Source organism: Bubalus kerabau, chromosome 5 (genome assembly GCF_029407905.1).
Source record: "Bubalus kerabau isolate K-KA32 ecotype Philippines breed swamp buffalo chromosome 5, PCC_UOA_SB_1v2, whole genome shotgun sequence".
NCBI lineage: Eukaryota > Metazoa > Chordata > Mammalia > Artiodactyla > Bovidae > Bubalus > Bubalus kerabau.
In genome coordinates this window covers 52,103,101-52,118,150 of record NC_073628.1, presented here as the reverse complement: position 1 = coordinate 52,118,150, position 15,050 = coordinate 52,103,101, and the positions used below count along the sequence as shown (strand labels likewise).

At 45.1% G+C, this 15,050-nt stretch overlaps 1 long non-coding RNA gene across 1 annotated transcript; it reads right to left on the bottom strand.

The window, feature by feature from the left end:
• Positions 1 to 6,214: 6,214 nt before the first annotated feature.
• On the bottom strand, positions 6,215 to 10,969 carry LOC129653863 (uncharacterized). The gene is made up of 2 exons (XR_008715247.1): positions 10,693 to 10,969; positions 6,215 to 6,806 (listed from the first exon to the last, which is right to left on the bottom strand). It is a non-coding gene; the product is annotated as an uncharacterized LOC129653863 (long non-coding RNA).
• Between the last annotated feature and the right edge of the window lie 4,081 nt (positions 10,970 to 15,050).

The window sequence follows — 15,050 nt, the reverse complement described above, 5'->3', positions numbered from 1 at the left end:
CCCCAGCTCCGAGGAAGAAACCCCTGAGAAAACACCTCCAGGAACTGCTTTTCGTCCAGACTGGGAAACGCAGTTCACAGAAGGCAAGGCAAGCGAGCCTCCTGCAGAGAAAAAGAGGCCTTACTGCCCCTGGAGGAGCAGGCTGCAAGAGTGTGTGAGACCTGACTGGTGCCTTACTGGCCTCAGCTCCGCCATTGCATGTTCCTCCGAACTAGGACCCAGGCCTACTAGGAGAAGGGTTTGGGTGCAGAGTTCTAAAAAACTGCCAAGGGCTACAGCAATGAGAACTCTCTCAGAGGTAAGGGCGAGAATTGTATGGATTCTCAAGCTGTTTTCTGAACGACGGCGTTAAAACCTGCACCGAGGGAATCAGGCTCTCTGCCCCCATAAGGTGTCCCTGTAGGAACCAAGAACGTTCGTCAAAGACTGAGGTTCACTAGAGCTCTCTTAGAGAGCAAAAACTTGTTCATGTGGTTTTGCTTTCCTCTGTATGTGTGGGTCTCCGGGCATAACCTCAGCTCCGTGGAAACCACCCCGGAGCAAAGATCTCCAAGGTCTGCTTTTCCCCCATGCTGGGAACCAGAGATCGTAGGAGGCAGGAAAAGCAAGCCTCCTTCGGGCAAGAGGAGGCAGCCAACCGGCCTGTGTTTGGAAGCCTCTATTTGCAAAGAATGGGTTAGCTTCTCCAGAAGGAGACCTCCAGATCTGCTCAGAAGATAGAAATTCCAGAGGCAGGGTCGAGGTTCCTGACTGCCCTTTGCCAGCCTTGCAAAGGCATTCCTAGATTCTAGCGTTATTTTCCATGAAGGAGCAGGCATCGGGAATACGTCAGAGTTGACGGGTGCCTTACTGGCCTCAGCTCAGCTACTGCCTTTCCTTTCAAACTAGGATCAGGGCCTACTTGGTGACGGGTAAGGGTCTGCTTCTTTCCAAACTGCCAAGAGACACAGCAGTGAGACCTCTGTCAAGGCGAGGGAAGCGTAAGCGGATGGATTCTCAAGCAGGTGCTTTGCCACAAAGCATCAGCACCCCACGGAGAGAATCAGGCTCCCTGGGCCCCTATGTTCGGTGTTTAACTTTACACACAGAGGTGTCTCTGTACGAGCCAAGAATGTTCCTAAGAGATGAGACACACTAACGTCTCCTACAGAGCATAGACCTGTCCATGTGGTTTTTCCTTCCCCTGTGAGATGGGTCCCCGAGGTCCACCCCAGCTCTGGGGATAGAGCCCCTGAGAAAAGGTCTCCAGGAACCGCTTTTTGCCCAGGCTGGGAAACGCAGTTCACAGGAGGCAAGGCAAGCGAGCCTCCCGCAGGGAAAAATAGGCCCTACTGTCCCTGGAGGAGCAGGCTGCCAGAGTGTGTGAGACCTGACTGGTGCCTTACTGACCTCAGCTCCGCCATTGCATGGCCATCCAAACCAGGACCCAGGCCTACTTGGAGAAGGGTTTGGGTGCGGATTTGTAAAAACTGCCAAGGGCTACAGCAATGAGAAGTCTCTCAGAGGTAAGGGAGAGCATTGTTTGGATTCTCAAGCTGTTGTTTGAACGACAGCTTCAAAGCTGCAAAGAGACAATCAGGCTCTGTGTGCCCCCTTGTTGGGTACGCAGCTCCACACACAGAGGTATCCCCGTAGAATCCAAGACTTTCCTCACATACTGAGGTTAACTAGAGTTCTCCTACAGAGCAAAGACTTGTCCATGTGGTTTTGCCTTCCTCTGTGCGTGTGGGTCTCCGGGCTCGGCTCCAACTCCGTTGAAATAGCCCCGGAAAAAAGATCTCCAAGAACCACTTTTCCCCCAGGCGGGAAGCGGAGTTCACAGGAAGCGGAACAAGCAAGCCTCCTTCGGGCAAGTAGAGGCAGCCAACTAGCCTGTGTTTGGAAGCCTCTATTTGGAAGGAATGGTTAGCTTCTCCAAAAGAAGACCTCCAGCTCTGCTCAGAAGACGGAAATTCCAGAGGCAGGGTCGAGGTTCCTGACTGTCCTTTGCCAGCCTTGCAAAGACATTTCTAGATTCTAGCGTTATTTTCCCTGAAGGAGCAGGCTTCAGGAATATGTCAGACTTGACTGGCGCCTTACTGGCCTCAGCTCAGCTCTCGCCTTTCCGTTCAAACTAGGACAAGGGCCTACTTGGTGAAGGGTAAGGGTCTGCTTCTTTCCAAACTGCCCAAGGCTACAGCAACGAGACCTCTGTCAAAGAGAGGGAAGCGGAAGCGGATGGATTCTCAAACAGGTGCTTTGCCACAAAGCATCTGCACCCCACGGAGAGAATCAGGCTGCCTTTGCCCCCATGTTGGGTGTGTAGCTTCAAACACAGAGGTGTCTCTATAGGGGCCAAGAATGTTCCTGGGAGATGAGGTTCACTAGAGCTCTGCTACAGAGCATAGACCTGTCCAGATGGTTTTGCCTTCCCCTGTGAGTTGGGTTCCCGATGTTCGCCCCAGCTCCGAGGAAGAAACCCCTGAGAAAACACCTCCAGGAACTGCTTTTCGTCCAGACTGGGAAACACAGTTCACAGAAGGCAAGGCAAGCGAGCCTCCTGCAGAGAAAAAGAGGCCTTACTGCCCCTGGAGGAGCAGGCTGCAAGAGTGTGTGAGACCTGACTGGTGCCTTACTGTCCTCAGCTCCACCATTGCATGTTCATCTGAACTTGAACCCAGGCCTACTTGGAGAAGTGTTTGTGTGCCGATTTCCAGAAACTGCGATTGGCCAAAGCAATGATAACTCTCTCAGTGGTAAGGGAGAGCATTGTGTGGATTCTCAATTTGTTGTTTGAACAACAGCATCAAAGCTGCACAGAGAGAATCAGGTCTCTGTGTCTCTATGTTGGCTATGCAACTTCCCACACAGAGATGTCCCCGTTGGAGCCAAGAACATTCCCCATAGACTGAGGTTCACTAGGGTACTCCTAGAGAGCAAAGACTTATCCATGCGGTTTTCCCTTCCCCTCTGCGTGTGGGTCTTTGGGATCGGCCCCTGCACTGTGGAAACAGCCTCTGAGAAAAGATCTCCAAGAACCTCTTATCCCCCAGGCTGGGAAGTGGTGTTCGAAGGAGGTGGGATAAGCAAGCTTCCTTCGGCAAGAAGAGACAGCCAACCGGCCTGTGTTTGGAAGCCTATATTTGCAAGGAATGGGTTAGTTTCTCCTTACCGAGACCCCCAGATGTGCTGAGAAGATAGAAATTCCAGAGGCAGGGTCGAGGTTCCTAACTGCCCTTTGCCAGCCTTGCAAAGACATTCCCAGATTCTAACGTTATTTTCCATGAAGGAGCAGGCATTGGGAATATGTCAGACTTGACTGGCGCCTTACTGCCCTCAGCTCATCTACTGCCTTTCCATTCAAACAAGGACAAGGGCCTACTTGGTGAAGGGTAAGGGTCTGCTTCTTTCCAAACTGCCAAGGACTACAGCAATGAGACCTCTGTCAAGGTGAGGGAAGCCTATGCGGATGGATTCTTAGCAGGTGCTTTGCCACAAAGCATCAGCACCCACGGAGAGAATCAGACTCCCTTTGCCACTATGTTGGGCGTGTAGCTTCATGCACAGAGGTGTCTCTGTAGAAGCCAAGAATGTTCCTGAGAGATGAAGTTCACTAGAGCTCTCCTACAGAACATAGACCTGTCCATGTGGTTTTGTCTTCCCCTGTGAGTTGGGACCCCGAGGTCCTACCCATCTCCAGGGAAACAGCCCCTGAGAAAAGATCTCCAGGAACAGCTTTGCGCCCAGGCTGGGAAATGCAGTTCACAGGAGGCAAGGCAAGCGAGCCTCCTACAGGGAAAAAGAGGCCTTACTGCTCCTGGACGATCAGGCTGCAAGAGTGTGTGAGACCTCACTTGTGCCTTACTGGCCTCAGCTCCGCCATTGCCTGTTGTTCCGAGCTAGGACCCAGGCCTACTTGGAGAAGGGTTTGGGTGCGGATTTCTACAAACTGTCAAGGACTACAGCAATGAGAATTCTCTTAGCGGTAAGGGAGAGCATTGTATGGATTCTCAAGCTGTTGTTTGAATGACAGCTTCAAAGCTACACAGAGAGAATCAGGCTCTCTGTTCTCCTATTTTGGCTGTGGAGCTTCACACACAGAATTTGACTCTGTTGGAGTCAGAAATATTCCTGAAAGACTTAGGCTTACCAAAGCTGTCCTCCAGAGCAAAGACATTGGATGTGGTTTTGCCTTCCCTTGTCAGTATGGGTCCCCTAGCTTGGCCCCAGCTCCGGGGATACAGCCTCTGAAAAAAATCTTCCAAGAAGCGATTTTCCTCCAGGCTGTTAAGCGGAATTCGCAGTTTGCAAGTTAAGGAAGCCTGCTTCGGGAAGAGCAAGCAGCCAACTGGCCCTGTGTTAGGAAGCCTGTATTTGAAAGGAATGGGTTAGCTTCAACAGCGGGAGAACCTCAGATCTGATCAGGGGACTGAAATACTAGAGTCAGGGTCGAGGTTGTCCCCTGTCCTTTGCGCACCTTGCAAAGACATTCCTAGCTTCTAACGTTAGTGTCCCTGTAGTAGCAGGCTGCGGGAGCGTGTGATAAATGACTGCCGTGTTCCTGTCCTCAGCTCCGTTATTGACTTTCTATTCGAACTAGAACCCAGGCCTACTTTGAGAGGGGTTAGGGTCCAGTGTTTCCAAATTGCCAAGGGCTACGGCAATGCGAGCTCTGTCAGAGGTAAGAAAAGAGCAATTGGTTGGATTCTTCAGCTGCTGCGTGGCTGCACAGCTTCCGCGCCGCATGGAGAGCATGAGGCTCCTTGTGGCCTATTTTGGGTATGCAGCAACACGCACAGAGAGTGTCTGTGTTCACTTATGTACAGGCTTATGTACACTAGAGCTCTCCTACAGAGCAAAGACATGTGGATGTGGTTTTGCCTTTCCCTATGAATTTGGGTCTCTTACCTCGGCCCCAGCCCCGGGGAAACAGCCCCTGAGAAAATACTTACAATAAGTCTTTTGTCCATCAGCTGGAAAGCGAAGTTCACAGAATGCAGGTAAATGAAGCCTCCCTTGTGGAAGGAGAGGCAGCCAACTGGTGTGCGTTTGCAAGCGTGTATTTGGAAGGAACGGTTTAGCTTCTACAATGGGAGACGTCCAGATCTGCTCAGAGGACCAAAACTCAGAGTCAGGGCTGAGCTCCGTGTCAGGGCCGAGCATCTTGCATGCCATCTGTGAACCTTGTAATGACATTCCTAGGTTATAGTGGCATTGCTCATGAAGGAGCAGGCTGCGGCACTGTGTCAGACATGTTTGGGTGCATTACTCTGGTCAGCTCCACTATTTCCTTTCATGTACATTTTGGTCTCTAGGCCCGGTATCAAGGGGTGCATACAGGGTGTTTTCTCGCAGGATCCAAGAAGGTTCCAGACAGTCCTAGGCTCACTAGCTGTTGCTAGGTCGCACATTATGCTATACTTATTGTTAACAGTAAAAATACTATTGGAGCTCTAATTATTTTTTGTTTTCTTTTTACTTGCAATGCTAGTGATAGAACCAAAGGCTGCTATCTATATCAAACAAGAGAAACGCAAAGGAAACTAAACAATTTTATGTAATCACATTGCCATGGTCCTATACAGTAAACTAGAAATTCAAGGGACATGATTTTTCTGAATGCAGGAGACTCTGGTTTCATTCCTGGGGCTGGAAGATTCCCTGGAGAAGGTACAAGCTACCACTCCAGTATTCTGGCCTAGAGAATGCCATGGACTGTATAGTCCATGGGGTCACAGAGTCAGGCACCACTGAGCCACTTTCACTTTCACATGAGGATATTACATAAAAATATGTGGTAACAGATCTAGAACCTTTGGCAAGCTAACGAATGAGTAATCTAAATATGAATAATCAACTTTGTCCTGCATGGTGATTACCGTCCGGTATTTGCTTTGAGAGCAGTTGAACTCCTCATTATTAAAGAGAAATAATCCTTTCCTCTCTGAAACATTTGTGAACCATTCAGTTGGGTGTGGTGAATAAAATACTTAAGGATCTAATACATAAAAATGCAATAGACAAAGCACATTATTTTTTCACTCCCTTTCTCAAAGGATGGAATATTTTGTAGTTGCCCTGATTTTATGTCTTGACTTCATGCACCATTGTATAGTGACATTTTTAGTTGAAATACAGTAGGACTAAAAATATTGATAGAATACTAATAAATCATGTTGGTATGTGTGGTTGTCACATAGGATTCACAGGTGATTTAAATTCACAGTTGTCAACGTAAAGGATTCATGCTATTTAGCTTCTTCATGAATCTATACCACAAAGGAAGAGCTTTTCGCAACATATTTCACTGAGGGAACTACAAGGATGATAGGCGTAATACTATGTGTCAACTCATGGATTTCTAAGCATTGCTCACAATACAGATCTGCTTTTCAACATCAGGGTTCTTTCAGTGTCCTTGAACAGCAATTGTTTTTCTGTTCATTTCAGTTCAGTCGCTCGGTCGTGTCCGACTCTTTGCGACCCCCATTGAACCGCAGCACGCCAGACCTCCCTGTCCATCACCAACTCCCAGAGTTTACCCAAACTCGTGACCATTGGGTCGCTGATCCGCTATCGTCCCCTTCTCTTCCTGTCTTCAATCTTTCCCAACATCAGGGTCTTTTCAAATGAGTCAGCTCTCCAAAAACTGGAGTTTCAGCTTCACCATCAGTCCTTCCGATGAACACCCAGAACGGATTTCCTTTAGGATGGACTGGTTGGATTTCCTTGCAACCCAAGGGACTCTCAAGAGTCTTCTCCAACACCACAGTTCGAAAGCATCCATTCTTCTGCGCTCAGCTTTCTTTATAGTTCACCTATATATTCTGTATACAGAAGAAAAACACTCATGAGTATAAAACTTGCTCACATAAAACGAGTGTATGAATTGTTATCTTCCCGACCCAGGGATCAAACCCACATCACTTCCATATCCTGCATTGGTAGGCAGAGTATTTACTGACTGTGCCGCCGAGGAATCGATACACATTTCAAGAACCACTGCCATCAGCTTCTCCTGTTCATGACCGAGGTAGGAGAAAGAACGCTGGAAGAAGTACCCGTAAGCATATTATGCTGTTATGTTATGCTGGGTACTCCAGTTATTACTGGGACAAGTCAGTTCCTCCAATGATGATCAGTATACCTGAAAAATTCTTACAAATTCATGGGATGCGATGTCTATATGATCAATGTGTTCATCTTATGCTACTGCTTCAGGTAGACCTGCTTCAGCATGAAGGACTGCACTTGAAGGGATGCCTACTATTCCAGCTCAAGCAACAGATACTGCAGTGCAGATCACTGTCCTTTGTTGAACAGGATCAGCAGTTTGTCAACATAGGTAACACGCCAGAGCAAGCCTTGGGATGCAACTCTGAAAACAGGCTAGGCCCTCTTTTTCCCAAGCCCTGCGATAAAATACAAATCCAAAAAAGAAAAATAGCAACGATTTTGTCAGGACTTCCTCACTTTTGTGTTCTGGATGACAGGAAGCACACACTGAGGCCAGATGACTGCAGGATTTAATTGTGAGCTAACATTGGGTGGGGTGGAAGCTCATCACTCTAGGAAGAATGTGGCTAAACTAAACTGTTTGACTTTCCTTCACTTCATGTGCATAGAGTTCCATAATCCTTCGTTAAGGAATTCAGTAAGTTGTACTTCCTTACATCTTCACCATCTCTTGGTTTACACGAATGTAAGTTCCTAGTCCAGCACTTATTTATACAACGAGTGTTACAGGTAGTAATAGTACATAAATGATGATGAGCAATGACAGGAAGTTTATTTCTTCTCTGTTCGACTTCTCTATTTTTATACAACCAAGCAGTGAAATATACTTACGAATGTGAATATTTTAGTGGTGTGTAGAAATACATAGTGTTGGCACAATAATTACCAGGGCATCGTGTCTTTTTCATATATTCCTTTGGAGATTCTGTTCCATTATATGCTATCATAAGATATTCAATACAGTTTCTGAAACTACAGAGTAGGTCCTTGTGGTTTCTTTCATACATAGTACTATGTAGTTGTTAATACTTCAAACAAAAACTGGTACACAAATATTCATAGCGACCTTATTCACAATAGCCCAAAGGTAGAACACATTCAAGTGTCCATCGGTGGGTGAATGAATATGCATCACAGGGTATATTCAAAAGCTTGAACAGTATTCTACCATACAAAAAGATAAACTGAAATGGTTCTGCCACTGCACAAGACACTACAGAAATTACTCCAAGACTAACACATGGAACAAACAGATATTTCGATTCTAATTCATGCTATGTACCCAAAAGGTTTGGAAAAGGGGGCTGAAAAAAATGCATATTTCTGCAGTCATAGTCACAACAGCGTGATTCACACTGGCCAACAAACGGAGGCAATCTGAGTGTCCATGGACAGCCAATTCCATAAACAAACTGTGGTAGACACACAATGGAATCTGACTCGGCCCTTCAAAGTCGGTAATTCTGACAATGCCACAATGTGGACGAACCTTATGGTCATTATATTAAGTGAAATAAACCAGACCAAAATAGGAGAAACATTCTGTGATTCCACTAGTATGACATATCCAAACAAGTCAAATCCAAAGCCAGAAAAACAGAAAGTAATTCCCAGGGATCGAAGACAGTTCATATTTCACAGAACCCGCCCAGTTTCCCTTGGGGAAACTGACTTCTCATGACATCTCCAAAAATAATTGGAAGCCATATCCAGTCAAATGAATGTAGACATAATTTTATAATGTACACCAACCTCACTCAAACTTCTCAACAGATAAAAGGCAAAATTGTATCTATGGGACCTCAGCTTTGTTTAAAACTGTATCTACAGTGCCTTAGTTTTGCTTATGAAATTTAACCAAAACAAAACAAAACACTAAAGTCTATCCAAAAAAGGACATAAAAATGATAACATGAACTTTAAAAAATTATAAATTTAAACTGTGAAAAACCTCATTCACAAAACTTAAACACAAGCCACAGAAAAATATATTGACAAAATACATATATGATAAAGGATCGTACTCCAAATATACCAAAATATCTGGAACAAACAACCTCATTAAAAGTGTATAAATCTGAACGCCTGGCCAAAGAAAAGATACAGATAGTAAATCAGCATATCAAAAATACTCAAAAGCATATATCATTAGGAAATTACAATCTAAAACAGCAGTGAAGTAGCACTGCACACCTATTAGATCCAGTAAGCTCAAAAAGGGGAAGGGGGCACGGGGCTTCTCTGGTGGCTCAGTGGTAAAGAATCTGCGTGATGATGCAAGACACTCAGGTTTGATCCCTTACCCAGGAAGATCCCACCTGCCAGAGAAAGTTAGCCGGATTTTTCCACAGCTAAACAAGGCTCACCTGTGACCTGAACACTACACGTCTAGCACTTACTAAACAGCTTTGAAAAAGTGTCCAGACAAAAAATATCACACAATTATACACAGCAGCTCTACTTCTAACAGTTAAAAACTTTCAAATATCAGGATGTCTTCGGGCAATGACTGTGTAAGCAAATTGGGATACATCCAAAGTGAAGGGGAGCAAATGCTACCCCAAAATATACCACTTCAGCATGAGAATTAGTTGGACCTAATTAACTTTCTTTTCTTTAAGAGGACACATGCTCATCTCTGAAACCCAAGTTCAAGACGGCTCTTCTGTGAGTCACATTTACAAGAGAAATCTCATTTCAAAGGAATCCTTGGTATATACCAGATAGAAGGATGACAGTCTTGTGAAACTCTTTTTTTTTTTTTTTAATCAATAGGGAAACCTAAGATGTAAATCTGTAGAACGACCATATCCTTCCTTTCCTTTGGTTTTATTTTTTTTAATATTGATTTTTTTTTTTTTGTATTTGGCTGCATCAGATCGACCTTCCTTGAGGCCAGCCAGATATTGTTGTGGCATGGGAAATGTAGTTCTCAGATCAGGGATTGAACCTGGGCCTCCTTCTTTGGGAGTGTCCAATCTTAGCTACTGGACCACCAGGAAGCCCCTGATTTGGTTTAAGATGACGATGGTATCTAAGGTGATATCTTGGGCCATTTCAGTAAATGACTCAGTTTCTTGAGTTTCTTCAAAGCACGCACAGGGTACACATTATTAAACCGGTTTGCAAAACAAGGAAAGGCAGTTCATACTACAACACTGTATGCTTACAAATATCTAAATGGTAAATGGCATGTTATTTATTTTTAATTACTGTGCAGAAAAAAAAGAATGCATGATTCACACATTTTACAACATGAATAAACATTAAAACCATCTTTAGTGAAAAATATCCATATAGAAAAGGCCACACAGATCCCATATTCGCCGTCTGCTTTAAATCCATCAAATTTGTCCAAATCACTGAAAATCTCAGTAACATTCTTAAAAAAAGATGGGAAGAAAAGTTATATTCATACAATTGAACAATTACTGAAAGGGAAGTGGGGCTGTGGATTACATTATACTGTAGAAACCATATGATGTCCTGATTTTGGAGACTATGTGCAGGTTCTGCAGGAGAATGCACCCATTTTAGATAAAACACATAGACTGTTTTAGATGATGTGGCACATGTGAGCACTTTTTCCCTTTGCTAGAGGTTTTCTGTACATTTTACACGGAAAGGAAATTATGTTTCAAAACAAACAAGTCAGATGAGACAGGCATGAAAATTTTCTATAGAGTTCAGACTTACCCAGGCGAAGTTCAAGGAAATCTGTGATGCTCCACTGCCCTTGAAGGAGTCCAAATGGAATGAAGAAGTACTGTGGGAAGTCTATTAGTAACCACCATGCCTTGGGTCTGTGGGAGAAACAGATTTTATAAATAAAATTTTCCCCATAACTTCACAAAAAGTTGTTAGACTACATTCAGTAAAGTTTAAAAATTTCTGATCAATTGACAATCATATAAAATACTACAACTTACAATCCCAATCAATATACAAAATTCACTTGCATTTGTGTACACTAATACCAATCAGAAAAAAAAATTAAGAAAATCCCACTTATAATTGCATCCAAAAGAATAAAACATTTAGCAACAAACTTAATCAAGGACATAAAAGACCAGTAGTCAGAAAACTAGAAAGCACTGATAAAGAAACCAAAGAAAAGACAAATAACCAGAAAACTATTCCACGCTCAGGCACTGGAACAATGAGGAATTAAAATGTCCATTGCAAGCAAAGCCATCAACAAATACACTGACTGAAATCACAAAATGATATTGAATTCCCTTTTTCACAGAAACATAAATACTCCTACTAGTAGGCTGCTAATATTGAACAGGACCTTAAAGGGCCAAGAAGACTGAGAAAGAAGAACACAGCTGGAGGCATCCTCCTCTCCGAATTCAAACTACAGCACGGCCCTGTAGTAACCACCACAGTGAGGAACTGGCAGGAACACAGACACAGGGACTCCAGGAGAGAAGAGAGAGGCCAGGAATGAACACATATGGACGTGGTAAGTTCATGAAAATCAAACCAGGAACGAGCCAAGAGGAAAGGACAGTCTTCTGAAGAAACAGGGACAGGAAAACTGGCCACCTACTCAGAAGAACATCCGTGAAGGTCATCCTCTAGGCCATCGAAAGGAAATCGAACTGAAAACCCGCCATTTGCACATGGAGTTCTCCCCCCGAGCCCCAACCCCCGAGTCTCGGAGATGGACCTCCAGTCAGCGCTCAGCTGGACACAGGAAACGTCTACTTCGTCCTCATTTTCCCTATTGCAGTGTCTCCCTGCTGGCGGGCACTGAGGCAACCCCGCTCCTCTCAGCCAGGACGCAGCCCTGTGACCCTGGAGCCCGAGCCCTGAGGGGCCTGAGGAGACAGAGCTCCCGCCAGGGAAGAGCGGGCAGCCCCACGCTGGCAGACCTCAGAGGGCTCACCCACAAGCAGCTCTGCTGTGAGCACTAAGGCTGGAAGCCCAAACTGAAATGGAGCACAATGGCTCCATGACCCTCCTCAAAACACAGTTAAGAAACAGTCAGAGCCTGGCTGGAATGCAGCCATAAAAAGGAACACATCTGAGTCCGTTCTACGGAAGGGGATGAACCTAGAGTGTATTAAACAGGCAAGTCAGTCAGAACGAGAAAAACATGGAATTGAGAAGGATGGGTCTGAGGAATCTGTTCACATAGCAGCACCGGAGATGCAGACATAGAGGACAGACTTAGGGACAAGAGTGGTGAAAAAGAGGGAGAGGGTGAGATGAATGGAGAGAGCAGCATGGACGCCAACATTTGTAAATAGACAACCAGCGGGAATTTGCTGTTAGGACTCAGGGAACTCAAACTGGGGCTCTGAAATAACCTGGAGAGGTGGGGATGGAAGGGATGTGGGAGGGAGATTCCAGAACGAGGGGACGTTCGTGTGGATGTATGACAAATTAAACTGATATTGTAAAGCAGTGATCAATCAACTAGAAATAAATAACTGTTTAAAAAAGAGAGAGAGATGAAATGAACAGAAGCACAAACATTGCAACTAACAACGGAGTTCCATTCAAAAAACTATACAATTTGAGAAAACAACAAAAGATCTACATGGCCTTTGGTCTGATGATGAGTTCTAACACACAACAAAAAAGCCAACTTACCTAATTAGGAATATACATTATTTCAAACATTGACTTTTACAATTTTATACATTTACTCTGAGAAGGACCTTATTCCAGAGAACCAAAGGACACTCTGTTAAATGAACCAGTGACCACCCAACCTTGCCAGGCAACAGAGAAGAGAAAACACCTGCAGGAGTCATCTTACAACAGGAGGTCCTGGTAAGGAACAAGGAACTAACAACCTCTCACCAACCAGGATTCTGGAGAGGTCAGCAAGAGGTCAACAAGAGATGGGAGACTGCAGTCCAGAGCTCCTAGCAACTTCCACCTAGCAACAAAGACCCAGCATAGTCAAAACGAATTCAGTGTTACAAAAAATAAATAAATAAAAGGACAGAAGTTCTTTGAACACATGACTGAGATTAGGGGTGAGGCAGTACATATATGTGCCAGGATAATCTTAAAGTACAAGAAAGGAAAGAAAGTAAAGACAACTATCAAGCTGTCCAAAGTGATGAAAATGAATGATTACACAGTTTTATCTGTATAGACTAGCAGATAATAATCTGAAAAGGAATTTTAAAAAATTCCCTTTCAATAATGTCAACATGAATAAATTGCTTTGCCATGGATGTAACGAGGATGACAAGACTGGCATACTGGAAATTCTACACCATGGCTGAAAAATATCCTGAATACATGGACAGATATTCCATAGTGATTGAAAGACTTAAGATGGCAATACCATGGAATGCATCTTGAATCTGAAATGAAGATACGATATGACTTGATCGTTCAGAGCTTTTGTGTCATCAAGTGTTATTAAAGGATAAAAGAGATAGAGAAAGCTGCTGACATAGACTTGCAGCAGGGTGGGGGTGCGGGGGCAGTAAGCGTACCCCCTGCTGGTCTTTAGCCAGATGTTATACAGCCACTAGCATTCTGCTAAGGAAAGAAAGGCCATGTCTCAGAGAATGGCACCAGGCCCCCTCACCCACGACATGCATTGAGATAACATGGGCAGCAGGTGAGTCATCCCGGGCAAAAAAATGATTGACATGAATCTTGAAGAAAGGCAGATTTCCAGGCAAATATATCATTTCCTTAACATAGATTAGGAGAACAAGGTATGAGGAAAACATACTGTTTTGTTCAAGTCGCTTCTGAGCCTTTTGGGGAAACCGACCTGAAGCCAGAGTCTAGCGGAAATACATAGGATATTTACATCGCTTAAGACAAACATTTCCTTAGGAGAAAATGCATTGCTTAGCTCAAGGTTTGTCTGGGAAATTGTTAAACATCAGGAGATGGCTCTGAGCTCGATTTCCACACACAAGAACATGCATGCAAAGGACAAGCCTGCATAGCCCATCTGCCCCACCCCACAGCCAGCAGAATTTCCAAGTGACCTCCTTAGGCCTTCCCCAAACTACAGGAGCACCTCTGGGTTTCCTGTTTCCCTCATTTTTCGGACTCTTTTCTTAAAAAAAAAAAAAAAGAAAAGAAAAACAAAAAACAAATAGGCTGTGTATCATCACCCTGCTTATTTAACTTATATGCAGAGTACATCATGAGAAACGCCAGACTGGAAGAACCACAAGTGGGAATCAAGATTGCCAGGAGAAATATCAATCACCTCAGATATGCAGATGACACCACCCTTATTGCAGAAAGTGAAGAGGAACCTAAAAGCCTCTTTATTAAAGTAATAGTGGAGAGTGAAAAAGTTGGCTTACTGGGCAGAGCACGCACTGATCACAGGGCTGAGCAGGCACTGATCACTGGGCAGAGCAGGTACTGATCAGGAGGTGGCTGAGCAGGCACTGATCTCGTGGTTGACAGGCGCTGATCAGGCGGCTGAGCAGGAACTTATCACGAGACTGACCAGGTACTGATCAGCCGCCTGATCAGAGCCTGCTCAGTCGCATGATCAGTGCATGCTCAGCTGCATGACCAGTGCCTGCTCAGCCACGTGATCAGTGCCTGCTTTGCCCTGTGATCAGTGCCTGCTCAGCCGCCTGATCATTGCCTGCTCATCTGTGTGATCAGTGCCTTCTCAGCCCAGTGATCAGTGCCTGCTCAGTCTTGTGATCAGCGCCTGCTCAGTGGAGTGATCAGCACCTGTTGAGCAATGTGATATGTGCCTTCTCCGTCATGTGATCAGTACCTGGTCAGTAGCGTGATCAGTGCCTGCTCAGCCGCCTGATCAGTGCCTGTCAGCCTCGTGATCAGTGCCTGCTCAGCCGCGTTATCAGCGCCTGCTCAGTTGCGTGATCAGCACATCTCAGCCACGTGATCAGCACCTGCTCAGCCCTGTGATAAATGCCTGCTGAGCAATGTGATATGTGCCTTCTGAATCACGTGATCAGTGCCTGGTCTGTAGCGTGATCATGCCTGCTCAGCCGCGTGATCACTGCCTGCTCAGCCGTGTGATCAGCACCTGTCAGCCGCGTGTTTAGCGCCTGTCAGCCGCGTGATCACTGCCT